The 14,715-nt window shown below is 45.8% G+C and overlaps 1 protein-coding gene and 1 pseudogene across 2 annotated transcripts in view; both read right to left on the reverse strand.

Moving 5' to 3' along the window:
• Nucleotides 1-14,715, reverse strand: part of ADCY1 (adenylate cyclase 1) — a 225,425-nt gene that overhangs the window by 28,350 nt on the left and 182,360 nt on the right. The gene's annotated exons all lie outside the window — the stretch shown is intronic.
• On the reverse strand, nucleotides 4,925-5,811 carry LOC119534802 (annotated as a pseudogene).

Here is a 14,715-nt window from a genome sequence, read left to right on the forward strand (position 1 = left end):
GTTAAACCAGTGAGGGTGAGAAGCGGGAGAGGGAGCTCTGAGCACAGCATCCTGGGGACACCAGCACTCAGAAATGGGCCACGAGGAGGACTGTTTGTCACTCGTGCTCCTGGCCCAAAACCCAGGTATGGAGCCCGGTTTATGTGTGCCCATGTACTGAGCTCAGGGGACATTGCTGAGTGTGTTCCAGCAAATACAGAGGCGCTGACTCTTGCACATCATAAAACGGGTGCATATTGAGAGGCGTTGTGGCATGGCTTGGAAGCTGGCACGCCTTGTGTGTGTCCCAGCTCTGCCACAGAGTGCTGGGTGATGTGAGCAGAATGCACTCACCCCTCAGTTCTTCAGTTCCCTCATCGTAAAACAGGCATGGAAACACCCATTTTCAGAGGCACCCTTCATTGGGGTGCTTCTCGAGTGGCTACGGAGGTGTAGGGCATGCTATCTAGTAAGCCTCAAAACGTGTAGCCTGGAATTGTTGTTACAGATGAGCTGGCTGATTTACGTTATGCCAGATTTCACATCGTGGTTCTAACCACTTGAAAGCAAGAGGCTGAGGTTTCCAGAGAAAGCAGGAAGAAGGCCTCAGACCACAGGAACCAGGCATGAGCAGACCCCTGGCACACAGGGGCAGCTGTGGGACCGGGCCAGACAGGGCTGGGCAGCGGGGGCTGGGCTGGCCTCCCCCTCGGGGCTGTGTGCTGGGAAAACAAGGCCGAGCGACAAAAGACGTTACCGGGGAGCCTGACTGCCACGATTTCTTTACTGCTTTTATCCTGCTCTTCTCAAGAGGATTCACGGTCAGCAGAGAAGGAAAAAGAACAAAACCCAGGAGGTGTATGCTTAGAATCAGCCCTGGCCTCCTAGGCTGTGACCAGGAGGCTGTGAGCTGAGGGCTGACTCTGAGGTCAGTTTAATGGACGTTGATGGCACCAGTGCCAGGGAAGAAAGTTCTAGAATGCAACGGAGGAGACGGGCTCAGTGCCTCAGATCTGGGGGTGCAGGTCAACTGCAGGTGCTGGCAGTGAGCCTCGATCAGTAACAACTCAGTGTCTTACTCGGGCTTTTGGAAAAGTCTGGAAGCCAACAATTCCCAGCGGAGTTCTCCAAGGCTTTTTCCCTCACACATTTCTGTCAGTAACAATCCTCTAGACATGTGCCTCTCCACAACAAATATATATTAGTTATTTGTTAGTATGTTAATTATATTAATCACTTGTTAATTTGTATTGTTTGTCAAATGTTAATAACTTGCCAATATGTTAAATTCACTAATCATTTGTTGATAGGTATTATTTGTCAAATGTTAATAATCTGCTAATGCTAATTACATTAATCATTTGTTGATTTCTGTCAACTATTGTTTGTTGATTTATATCAACTATTAATCATTTGTTGATTTATGTCAACTATTTGTTAAATGTATTTGTTAAATATATATGTTAAATACATCAATCATTTGTTAATGATAATTTACCAATATATTATATTGATCATTTGCTAATTTATGTTAACTATTTGTTACATGTACCAATAATCTGTTACTATGTTAAGTAATTCATAAGTTGTCAATATGCTAATTATTAGTTAACTGAATTGATAATTTTTCCATATGTTAATGAGTTGAACTATTTGTTAGTATGTTAACACACAAAAGATTTTATAGGCTGAAACAAACAGTAAATAAAAATTATAATGGTTTTATTTATTGATGGCACCAAATTTTTTGCTCCCTCAAAAATATTATTAATGTTAATAATTTTTTAGTGAGAGCAATGTAATTGACAAGGCTTCATTTATAAGAAGATCTTGGTTCATGACTTTGGGATTAAAAAATCTGGATTTGAGTTCAGTTATTTCAATATCTGGAAGTAATTTAATGGTTACTAGAGTTGACTGTCCTTCTCAAATCTTCATGCATTTTTTATCCGCCCACAAATGCAAAGGTCTTGCTGAAATTTGACTGACAAATGTCCATCTTTCCCATGCCAATTATTCTTATGAAGTAAGCGAAGTGGTATTGTATCATTTCTCACAAATGAGATGAAAATTCACTGCAGTTCTCTGTTTATAAGATTTTTTTCAAATAGCCAGGAACTTTTAAAATGTTTTTAAGAGAAGGTTGTTGTGGTTGCTACCCATTGCTTCTGTCAGCAAAATCACAATCGATACACACCAAACACTCACTTTCAAAATGTTCTCTCTCTAGCCTAATGTCTAATACCAAAAGCCATTTCCCTTCTCATATCAAAAACCTCACTTTTGACTTTAAGGGACAGGTGACATGTGCTTATGTTTTAGAAATCATTTACCAGAAGGCACTCTGTTGACAGTTCCTTGGAATCTTAGGAAAGGTCACTCCTTTGGAACACTTGTCTTTTGGTAAACAGAGCAAAACAGAACAAAACAAAACAAAAAGTAGCCTAACTTGAGAACTCCCTGACCCTCTGACACTGATCACTGGTGAACTACTATGTTCTAAATGACTCTACAGTCACCCCCCCTGGAGAGCGCAGAATGGTCACTTTGCACTAATAAAATCAGCCAACCCCTAAGCCACAACTATAACCAGCAGCATGGTCACCAAAGCAAACAAATGTGTGAGGAAGTTCTGTCCTTGCTCTGCCTTGGATGCCTCCCATCCCGCATGGAAGTGATACGAGGGAGTCTGCCACTGCCAATGCATTTTTCAAATATGAGGAAAGTCTATTTCCAGAAATAAATCACTGCTATTGACTTTCCGATCTGTTCCTCCCAAACCCACTGGGTTATCTCGTGGGTCTCCTGAGGTGCCCACACCCCTCTTTGGTGGGCACCCCCTGCTCTGAGAACCACCTCTTGTTAGTGGAAGGGCAGGGAGGAAAGGGGCTTTTCCAAACACTCAGAGCTGCTCAGACAAAGGGTCTTCAGCCCCCAAGTCAGCAGGACTTAAATTCTAACTTTGGGGCAGAATTGTGCCATGTTCCATTCCTTTGCTAAGTTATTTTCAATTGAGAATAAGGCACTCTAAAAAAACATCCAGAACAGCCCCTTGTCCACTCCCAAGGGTGAGCACCCCCGCTCTCTGGAGTTCTGAAACCTCAGGGGTGTCTGGGTGGGGGCAATGTCAGATCCCACAGCCCGAAGACTACCTCCTGGCATGCTCCAGCTCATTGAATCCTCCGGAACAAATGCCTGTGGTTTTCCCTTCTCTCTTAAAGGCTCTCATGCTCCAATGACTGGCTTCCTCCACTTTTCAGGGACAAAGGGGACTGTACAAGTCCTCTCTCATAAAGACAAGCAAGACCATGTGACTGGCCTAGCCTATGCAATGTGAACCGAAGTAACAGGCATTACTTCTGGGCTAGAGCCTCCCAAGGTCAGCGCCCAAACCTCCAGCCTCCTCTTCTCCTGCTGTGGCAATAGAGGAATCCCCCATATCCAACGGCCCGGGCCCCCGACACTATAGTGCAATCCCCCACCACCACCCTTGTTCAACTGCATCAAACATGTGATGAAAAAGAGGAATGAACCTTTGCTGATTCTTATTACTGATATTTGGGGGCTGCTTGTTACTGCAGCACAACATAGCCTAAACCCTCCATATGCCACATTTTTGGGAGTGAGTCTAAAGAACAGAACCTTTGAGAATATTTCCCACTTTTCCCTTGTGAGTTAGAGCCTTCATGTGTACCTGGACCCACCACCTCCAGCTTCTTGCCCCCTTGAGTGTCCCTCACGTGTGTGTCCCTTATGGATGGGTGTGACCCACTGCACATTTCCCCAAACCTCTCCAGGGTTAGATCTGATACCCCCAGGGCTCTCCCCTGGTTGGTTTGAAGGATTCCTCAAAATACTGGAATCTCAAGAAGCAGCTTTAAGAAGATCATCTTGCCTCCAAGGTAAACAATGAACTCATTCTATAGCATCTCCTTAAGCAGCTATCCAACTGTGACCTGAAAACTCATAGGGATGGTACATTCATCACAAATCTGTCTCACCCAGCCTCCAAATTCCCAGTGGTTGGAAAAGCTCCCGCACACTGGATCAAGTATGTCCACTGCCCCTACTTCTGTCCTCTGGCTGCTCCGTAGACCAGCCAGCAGAGCCGGAGGGCTGGAAGCCCATCTCTCCTAAACCTTCCCTTCCTGAGAGCTGAACACTCTAAGCTCCTTTTATCTGTGATGACTTCCACAATCCCTCACTGTCCTGGATGTCCCAGGTGGACCCCAGCAGGCTGGGCAGCGGACTGTGGGAAACCAGCCCACATCTGTCGTCAGATGCACCATGCTCTCAGCCAGCAGGCACCAGGCCTCTTTCCGTGAGCTGATGCTGCAAAGCTGGCAGAGCACTTTAAAAATCAACAGATTTCAAGAATCGACAGATATCCCCCACTGTACAAAAAAGCAGTTTTATTATTAGTTAACTGCCCCAGGTGTGCCTCTGTCTCATGCGTTGGTCACAGCTGCTTCTCAGATTCAGCCTGGACTCCTGAGCAAGTCACCAGATTAGCAAACAGGAAGACTGCACTGCAAACCAGCAACCGTCAGCCTAAGGCATTACTGACATTACAGGAGGAAGCCTGGTTAGCAGGGAAGTTTTGGACAGCCCAGGGTGATGACTTCTGGGAAGAGGGAATGCTTTCAGACAGGGTCAGCCCACACTGCCATCTGCCTGGGGGGAGGACCTGCCCTGGCTCGGGGATGATGGGTCACTCCTTTCAAATCATTCGCAATATCACAGACAAAACACGTGTCTGTTCCTTGAGCTTTCAGCTTTAGAACTCAGTTATAAAATAGCGTTCTTTGTCCCAGAAGTCGCACCACATCTGGGTCTCACAGAGTGCTCCCTCCATCCTCCCTGGCTGACGGAGGAGGACGGAGACATATAGAGAAGGATGGTCAGGCTCAGTTTGAAAACTGCAGTCACTACTGGAAATATGGAGCTATATGAAAAGGTGGCAGCTGAGATTTTTCATGTCCTGCAGCCGCCCTTCTCGGGCTAGGAGGTAGCCACATACATCCATTCCTTTTATCAGGTGCAGAAACAACACCTGCACCTGTTCAAACTTGAGGATGGAGTTATTGTCTCCAGCTCCGAAGCAAAGAAGTGCTAAGATTCTGAGTGGGTCCACATTATCTCGCAATAATGTGTTTTCTCCAGTTAACGGATGGTATTGATTGCTCAGAGTTGTCACCAGTGTGCACAAAAGCATATGCCGTTGACCCACACAGAACGCCCGTCTTGAGTTAGGCATTGCGTTCTGAGCTAGCCTGGAGCACGTTCGTTGTCATCAAGAAATGAACTGTCCATTTCCAGAAGGGAAAGCACACCTGGAATGGCATCAAGAGCTAACAGGCAGTACCCTAGTGCTTCTTTGTAGCTGATGACAGAAGGGTGCACTGGCCGGACTTCTTGGCAAAATTTTCCAGCATCATGTTTATTTGGGATTTCTTTGTCTTGGACCCCATCAAGTAGAGGGACCCCATCTTTATCCGGCTTTAGCACTGTAGAATATTCAGCCCTGTTTTGTATTTCAGGTGGAACATACTGATTTTCTGGAGGAGATGCAGAATTTCCAGTAGGAGGTCTCATTTCTAATGTTTTACCCAGGGCTTTCTTCTACTTCCGTGGTGTACTAATTCACAGCTTTCCAATATTCCTTATCATGAAAGAGAGAATTTGCATGACACACCAAAAGCTGGTACTTACGAGATGGGGGAAGAACTCAGAGCTGTTGTCACTCACTCTAAGTATCAACTTGCTGAGGAGCCGCTCATGGGAGGGCAGTCCCGTGGCCACCACGTCCCACACGTGGTCCGTCGCATTCATCTTGCCCACAAAGCCACAGGCAGTGGCAGCGGGAAAACCTTTTCGGTTTTACCATTTTCAACTCATTGCATGAATTCAGCCCGTCTTGTGACCTTCTCACAGCACACCACCACGGCCAGGGCTGCGCTCGCAAACAGAAGACAAGGACAACGTGAGGCTGCGGACAGCTTCTTGGTCTCCGCTGGAGACTTCCAGCTTGCCACAATCATGGTGGGATTAATACGTTGGCATTTTCATGTAAAGATGTCTCCAGATTATGCACAAAAATTTTATAAGTGGCCTTTCAAAGCATGTGACAGGTTAACTATGTGCAAAAGAGCTTCCTGGTCTAGAAACTGAGCACCAACCACGACCGCTCCATTTTCCCTAATTCCTCCATATCTAACTCTGCACTGAGAAACATCAAGTCCCATCAATGTGGCCCCATAGCTGCTTTCCAGTTCCACCCTCCTCCCCAGGTCACTGCTGCCCCTCTCAATTAGATTACCTCCCCTTCTCACTCAGCAGAGAATACATTCAAAAAGTCCTGCCACCTTTCTAAATTGAAAATGCATTGCAGTTAAGGCCGGCTTCTGATGTATGGTCTTCATATACTGAAGCTCCCATAAGGCAAAATCCTAATTTTAAACTCAAAGAATTCAATGAACTGAAACCATTATCCCTGATTTTCATCAGAAAACAGGGAGTGAACATTCAATGGCTATAATTAGAATATATGCACGCAGGAATATCTGTATGTATGTATTTAGTCTGTACTAACCTGGAAAGCCCCTCTGTGTATGTGTGTGTGTGTTTCTATAAAATACTTGGCCACTCATTGCACTCCTCCTCCCTAAAAAGTAAAAGAACGAGACACTTATAGCATTTGTTTTACCTCCAGTTTATTGTACCACAGTCTGAATTGTTCTCGGGGAGGTCTGTGATTTGTTATGGTGATGTCACAACTGGGGCAGCAGCACCAAATCATGGGATCTGGGGTTAATGGACTGGAGGGCAAACAAGGAAGATCAAACACACAGAGTTTCTCCAACAGCCGTCAGCCAGGACAAAAATATTGGGGTAAACAGTAGTGAACTGGGAAGGGCAGTGAAGTTTCTGGACACTGGACATTCAATTCTTAAGGGACTTCTCCAGTGGAAAGTGTCATCCTGGGTAACTGCTTGGCAGTTCTTTATTTCTTATTCTAAGAATCTAAGGCAATTAAGTTGAAGGCCAGGATTTGCTCAGTATTGCAGGCAGAAAGCAAAATGTGAATAATCTTTCAAAAGGTGAACATGCCCACTGGTGAAGAAGGTGAACCCGTGTTGCTGTGATGGGCAGGTTGATCTCACCCCTGCAAAATTTACTCTCTTGTATTCTGCAGAACTGCGTGGGAAACTGCGGCCAGAGGCCAGAAGCTGGGAATGGATCCCCACCCTCCTCTGCCAAAAACTCCCTGTAAAGAGTTATGGCTGCAGGAGATTACAAGTTCCTAGACTTGAATTAATATTTACACTGATGTATAAATTTATGAATGTTTACACCAATGCAAAATGAAGGCATGTGACCTGTGAGAAGCTGCACAAGCTCAGCTGTGGTATTTGGATTTTCAGTCTAGATGAACATGTCAGCAGACCAGACCCAAGAATTACCACTTCTCTGTGAGAATTTCTGCCAGGGTGGAAAGACCTGGCACAGACGTCACTCCTCCATGAGGCTGTTCTCAGCCCCACTGTGAGGATCATCACTGCTTTCTGGCCGCCCAGCACACCCCAGCAGCCCTGTTTTAGTTTTCTTGGCTGCTGAAGCAAATACAATGAAATGGTTCCTTTTAAACAATGGGGATTTATTAGCTTACAGTTTTGAGGCTGGGAAAATGTCCAAATCAAGGGCTCATCAAGGCGATGCTTTCTCCCCGAAGACTGTGGTGATCTGGGGCTGGCTGCCGGCGATCCTTGGCTCCTCTGCCACATGGCAAGGTACCTGGAAGCTTCTCCTGGTATCTGTCTTCTCTTCCAGGTTCTGCTGAATTTCAGTTTCTTGCTTCTCATGGATTTTTCTCTGTCCAAATTTCTTTCTGCTTACACAGGACTCCAGTAATAGGATTAAGACCCATCCTGATTGAGGTGGGTCACACTTTAACTGAAGGAACCTCAGCGAAAGGTCCTACTTATAATGCGTTCACACCCCCAGGAATGGATTAAGCGTAAGAAGATGTTTTTCTGGGGTACATACAGCTCTAAACCATCCCAGGCCCAAATGGCATCTGTCTTGCATGCCCTTTGCTCCTGTGCAACCTCTTCTTTGCTCTTCCCTCTACTAGAAGTGGCTTGTGAGCAGGGTCCAAGGTGGCTTCATCTCTGAGAGGCAGCAGAGCCCAGGGACAGGGCAAGGTCAAAGCTGAGCCTCACGCAGGAGACAAACAACTTCGCCACTCTGGGGCTACAAGCAAAGTATGGAGGATGGTTCTCCCGTGGGGATGTGTGTGAGGATGGAATATCCTGGGGGGTGCTGAGTGCTTGGTGCCCAGTGAGCGTGCAACAAACAGGAGCTCCCTTGTTTCTACGAGCACTGCCCAGGAAAAGGGTTGGCTAAGCCATTCCATGTAGTCATGAACCTTGTGTTTTCAACAGTCTACTTTTTGTTGTGATTATAAATGTGATAGGAGCCCAGTGCAGGCCATCGGGATTTTTCCATGCACAGACACACATCAGAAAATGGAAAGCACTCCACCCCACAAAGAAGAGAAAACAAAGGTGACGTTCGGGGAGTCTGCTCTTTGAAATGCTATGCTGGTGCCTCCATTTTCCCATTATAAAACCTAAATCTACCAAAGTTTTTATAATAGCTCTTTCCTTTTTTTTAAATTAACTCCAGGAGGAAGCAAGAGGATTATTTCCATGCTTTGTAGGAAAAGACGTGGTTTCATTAGCGGGACCAACGCTCCCTAGGCTGGTCCAGGTGAGCGAGGTCTAGAAGTCCAATCTCCTGGTTCTCTTCTCACGTTGCCTTGCATTACACCATGATTTCTGGTTGTGAGTCCTTCAGGTCCAAAGTCATGGCTGTGAGTTCACCAAGCACCTGCAGGTGCAAGGCCCTGTGCCCAGCTGAGAGGACACCATGGACACCTTCTCCAAGAGCGTCTCCTCTCATCCAAGGCAACTTTGATTCTCACACTGCTCCCTCTCAAAAGGGCTGTTATCATGGCCACAAAGAACCTATGGATATCATTAGTGTTCTTACTCTTTATTAAAATCATCTTGGATCCTTTTCCTAACCCAGATCTAATCCATCACAAAAGCCCTTCACCAGCATATTCATTTGAAATCGTGAATATTCTGGAGTGAGAGAGATTCTTGGCTGAGTTTAAAACATCCTTTAGAGAGAGAACTCTCCTGGGTATGCCGTCTTTCTCTTGACAGTCTTCATCTGGCAAGAGCATTTACGCAACTAATAACAGATCATTCAAATAAAAGAAGCAAAAAGTGGACAGATCTGTAAGAAGTTCTGTCTGCAATTATAGCTGGAGATTTCAACATCCCTCTCTCAAAAATTGATAGAATAAATAAATCGAGAACTAGTAAGTGTGTAGAAAACTTGAAGAATGCTACCAACCAACTTAACTGACATTCATAAAACATACCATTCAACAAGGACAGAATACACATTCTTTTCAAGCTCACACAGAATACAGGTCATAAAGCAAGTCTCAAGAAGTTTAAAAGGATTCAAATCATGCAAAGTATGTCCTCTGACTATAGCAGAACTAAATTAGAAATCAGTAAGAGAAAGACAGCTGAGAAATCCCCAACTAAAGAATACACTACCAAATAACTCTTGGATCAAACAAGAAATCAAAGGAAAATTTAAAAAAGTATCTGAACAGAATGAAACCGAAACCATATACAATATGAAAATTTGTGGAATTCAGCTAATGCAGTACTTAGAGGAAAATTTATAACACAGAGCACTTATATTAGAAAAGAAGAAATGGCTCAAATCAAAGACCTAAGCTTCAACCTCAAGAAACCAGAAAAACAAGAGTAAAGTAAGCCCAAACCAAACAGAACAAAAGAAATAATAAAGATCAAAGTGGAAATCAGTGAAACAGAGAACAGAAAAATAATAAAGAAAAATCAATAAAACCAAAAGCTCATTCTTGAGAAGATCAATAAAGTGTATAAACCTCTAGCCACACTGATCAGAAGGGAAAAAAAAATTATGTAGACTACATAAATTACTAACATCAGGAATGAGAGAGGTGAAATCAGTATAGATTCTATCAATATTGGAGCAACAGCAAAGGTATAGTATAAATAATTCTATGTCAATAAATTTGACAACTTTCCACTGAAAGATACAAACTTCCAAAGCTCGCTCAATAAGAAATAGAAAACCTCAATAACCCCGTATCTATTAGAGAAATTGAATTTTGGTTAAAAACTTCTCCACAAAATAAAAATAAATCCAGATCTGAAGGTTTCCCTTACCAAACATTTGAGGAACAAATACTACCAGTTCTACACAAACTCTTCCAGAAGATTGAAAAGGACAGACTACTTCCCCACTCATTCTATGAAGCCAGTATTTCTGATACCAGAACCACACAAAAACATTATAAGAAAAGAAAGCTAGAGAACAATATCCTTCACAAACACAGATGCATATATTCTTAACAAAATTTTCACAAACTGAATCCAACAAAAAATAAAAGATGATTTATGTCATGACCAAGTAAGGTTTATCCCTGGAATGCAGGATTAATTTGATTTGATTTTCGAAGGTTAAACCAATGTAATTCAGACCTAAAACTGCATCTACCACCACCACCTCAGCAGATGTTGAAACTTCCCCCACCCAGCACCCCACTACCTCCCCTTGGCTAATCCCTACACTTTCTTCAAGACTCAGTTCAAGTACTCTCTTAAGAGGCCAAAGGGGCTGGGTCAGGGCTGGGTCAGGGCTTAGCCCTGGGCTAAGCTTTATATAGCTCTTACCTCACTGTACTGAAATCGACCGTGACAGCTTGCATTCCTTTAATATTCTGTGAGTTTCTGAGGGCAAGGACTATAGACGAACCCATGAACCTCCCTGGCACTGGACTTGCTACATTGCAGAAGCTCCATAAGTGTCTGTTGGGTGGAGACGTGGGGTAACACCAAGGCTGTGTGATTCCTCGGTGGCCAAAGAGTCTTGTTTCTTGTGCAAGAGGTGGTCCTAAGATCCAGCATCACTGTTTGGGAGTTTTTATGGTAGTGTGCTGCAGAATCTAGCTGTGGTAAGTCTAAAATCATTTGTCCCCCATAGAAGTTGGTTTTGAAGATGTCCCAGAGATGAAATGCAGGGCCAGTAACAAGAGACCAAAATAATGACTCATGTGTTCAGCATTGCAGAGTCTGCAAAGTCTTGCAGCTTGAGTTGAATGTCAACTTCCCATCACCCCTTGTGAGATGATTATGATTATGATGATGATGATGTAGAAAAACTGAGGCTTGGAGAAAGTCAGTGACTGAAGGGCACATCCTGGTGAGGGTGGGCTCAGGTCTCTAACTCAACTTGGGTGACTAGAAATCCCATGTGTGTTCAGCATACCTGGCAGCTTTTCTAAATATTAGTCACAGCTGCTGCACAAATGGGGAATTACGCTTGGATTGGGCATCCATTGGTAGAGACATAAGTTGTTTTAACTGCAATCGATACTATAGAGCATAAACACAAAAATTATAATTGCCATTATGATTTGCTACTCAGTTCAAAGAAAAAAATCACACTGGAACAAAAGCATTTAAATAGTTAAAGATTAAGCGGTTGAGAAAGCCATCACAAGAAAAAAGCTGGTCTATTTAGGTAAGTTTACACTTCCAGTCAGGGACTCAGTAACTGATTAACCCAGCTGGTATTTGGCCTAGTAATTTTGCAATAGTTTGAGGCACTCTGAGGTTTGTGTGACATGCCGAAATGTCCAGAGGGCAAACAGACAAAGTCTAGAAAAGTTCCTTGTTTTGCTGAGGTTAAAGGAAGGCTTACTTTGCTATGAATCGATGGAAAATATGTCAGTGTGTACCAACCTAGGAACCCCTTACCTCATGACACACTCTGCATGCAAGGGCCCCAAACTTCATCTGGCTGTTTTGACCAGGAAGTGCCTTCCATCCCATTCTCCACCAAAATCCCAAACTCATTTAGATCTTGGGGGCAAGGGTATAGCTAAGTGGTGTTACTGTATGGAGAATCTCATGACAGGGTCAGATATTATACCTTGGGACATTTAAAGGGACAACAATATCAAGAAAAGTCCTTTCCAAACCAAGATGAAAGAAATTGTCTCACCGCAGAAGGCTCCATTGGCTAGAAGAGGCTCCAAAACCTCCACACTGCCATGTGAGCATAAGGGGCCAACTACGTGCCCTCGTAAATAATTTAGAAACCCTGATCTCCTACACCCTCCAGGTGTCCCTCACTCATCCCAAGGCTGTTCTTCTGAGGCTCTGAGGAGGTAGACTTTTCTAGAAGGGCTGGGACAACATCTTCCATGGACTAGTCTCATTAAAGGACCAGCCACTGATGTTGGAGAGCCAGCCAGAGCCGAAGACCAAGTTGGGTGGCACAGTCGGTCACAGAGAGGCTCTTCTCCCATTGCCTCATGTGGCTGCTGCCAACGGCAACTGGCCAGCTCTCCCCTCCAGGAACTGGAACGTGCTGGGCATCTTCTGTTGGCATCTTCCCCACCCTGCTCTGTCCCTGGAAGGCTGGGCTGGAGGACCCTACCTGAAGGCTCCCTGGCTCTTCTGCTTCCGGTTGGGTTTAGCCAATGGGGGCCATCAAAGGAGATGGGGGTGAGGAGAGTGCTGGCTTCCTCTGGGCGTGTTCATTGAGGCTGGCTGCCTTGGCCAAAGATCATGACTCCTTCCAGGTGGCTCTCTCGGTCTCCATGTTCTGGTACCCACTCCCCTTTCCCCCTAAGGCCTGGGGTGGGGACACTTTCCACTCTGAACTGCCCCCTGGGTATACATAGCAGCCTTTGTGGATTCCCGCCACCCTTCCCCCACCTTTGTTAATAAGCCAATTGTTATCAAACTCTTCTTATCTCCCCTGACATGAGGGTACCATCTGTCCTCTGCCTGGACCTGAGTCACCCAGGATGTGGCCCTAGCCTGATGGCTGTGATGGAGACAGGTTTCCCAGTGATCCTCCCGAGATGCCCTCCTAGCCTCCGTGTGGCCGTCAGAGAGGGTCTCCCCATGTCTCCTGGGGGTTGTGAAGGGGTACCAGTGTCCCCTGGGCTCCAGTTCACCTGCACCATCTGGGACAGGCATCAGGGCTCATCATCTCCCACGCTGGGGCCCCCACCAGCCTTCACTGCTCAGAAATGAGAGGAGGCCCGGGCCAGGCACCAAGGCCTCTGTGCCCAGCACTGACCCCTCGCACAGTGTCTCCTGGTCCCGTCGCTTCACCAGGTGTGCCTCACCTCAGCACCCCTAAGTGCTACCTTCTCTACCTGGAGCCTTTGCTGAACTTGTCCCTCCTGCCATGTTCCTTGTCCCAAACAACCCATCTCTTTCCCAGAAACCCCAGCCCACCCTCCTCCCATGATCAAAATCTTAAGCATCCTACAAGCACCAGAGAAAACCCAGTTCTCCCCAGATGTCATCCCTGACCCCCTGACTCAGCTGTGTGGGGACCTGCTCTCGTCTATTTCAGGACTTCTTACTGCCTCCCTGCAGCCTGGGGGATCCTTCAAGGGGAGGACTGAGCCAGGTACAAATGTGTTTCCCCATGGCAGGGGCACCAAAGGCCCACCTCATCCCACAGAGGCCTGCGGCCCCACCAGCCTGGCCACTGATGGCCCCTGGCCGAGTCCCACAGAGAGGGGATGGGACATGGCCATCTTGGTGGCCCCACCTGCTCCAGAATGCAAGGTGGGGTGTGAAGAAGACCCCAAACTGCAGGCTCCAAAGAACCAGGGAAGGCCTGGTCCCCACAAGGCCAGCTTAGGGATCTACCTGGAAGCCCCCAGGAGGTGTGTTTGCCCAGGACAGGCTCTAAACTGATACGCAGGCTGAAGAATAAACGAAACAGATCCACGGAGAGAAAGTAGGAGAAAAATGAGGTGTGACAGCTGATGGGAACAGGGTCTCTTTCTGGGGAGATGAAAATGCTCTAAGAGTGATTGTCATGATGAATGCACCAATCTGTGAATATCCCACATTGTATCTCAGCCAACCTGTATTAACAAACGCATAAATGAATACATGGACAATATTTTTCACCTAACACCAACAGATAGTTTCTTTTCCTTTGCTTACCCAAAGAAACAAAACAGTTCCACTTTATGTTACATATGCAACCTGCCCTGATGTGCTGAAGAAAACCTGCTTGGTGGGCATCTGTCCCTTCCAGATTGCTAAAACCAGAGGGAGAACGAGAGTTTTCAAGGTTTTCATCTGAATTAGTCTGCTTTTCTGCCCCCTAGGCACAGGATGGCAGCCTCCAGATGTGGTGTACACCCACCCATCACCCTCTCCCCATCTCTCCCTGAGTGGCCAGTGGAGCTGTCTCTCATCACCAGGTGGTGGAATGTGCTGGTTTGGATGTATTATGTCCTGCAAGACCCCATGTTCTTCAATGCAATCTTGTGGGGGCAGATGTATTAGTGTTGATTAGGTTGGGATCTTTGGATTGGGTTGTTTCCATGGAGATGTGACTCACCCAACTGTGGGTACTACCCTTGATTAGATTATTTCCATGGAGGTGTGGCCCTGCCCATCCAGCTTGGGTCTTGATTAGTTTACCGGAGCCTGGACAGAAGGAGCTCAGTGCTGCTGCAGTCAAAAGGGATATTTTGAAGACAACCATTGAAGGTAGACTTTTGCTACTCCAGAGTTTGCCTGGGAGAAACCAAGAGAATACCCACAGATGTCTAGA

The sequence above is a fragment of the Choloepus didactylus genome, chromosome 5 (genome assembly GCF_015220235.1).
Source record: "Choloepus didactylus isolate mChoDid1 chromosome 5, mChoDid1.pri, whole genome shotgun sequence".
NCBI classification, from domain to species: Eukaryota; Metazoa; Chordata; class Mammalia; order Pilosa; family Megalonychidae; genus Choloepus; species Choloepus didactylus.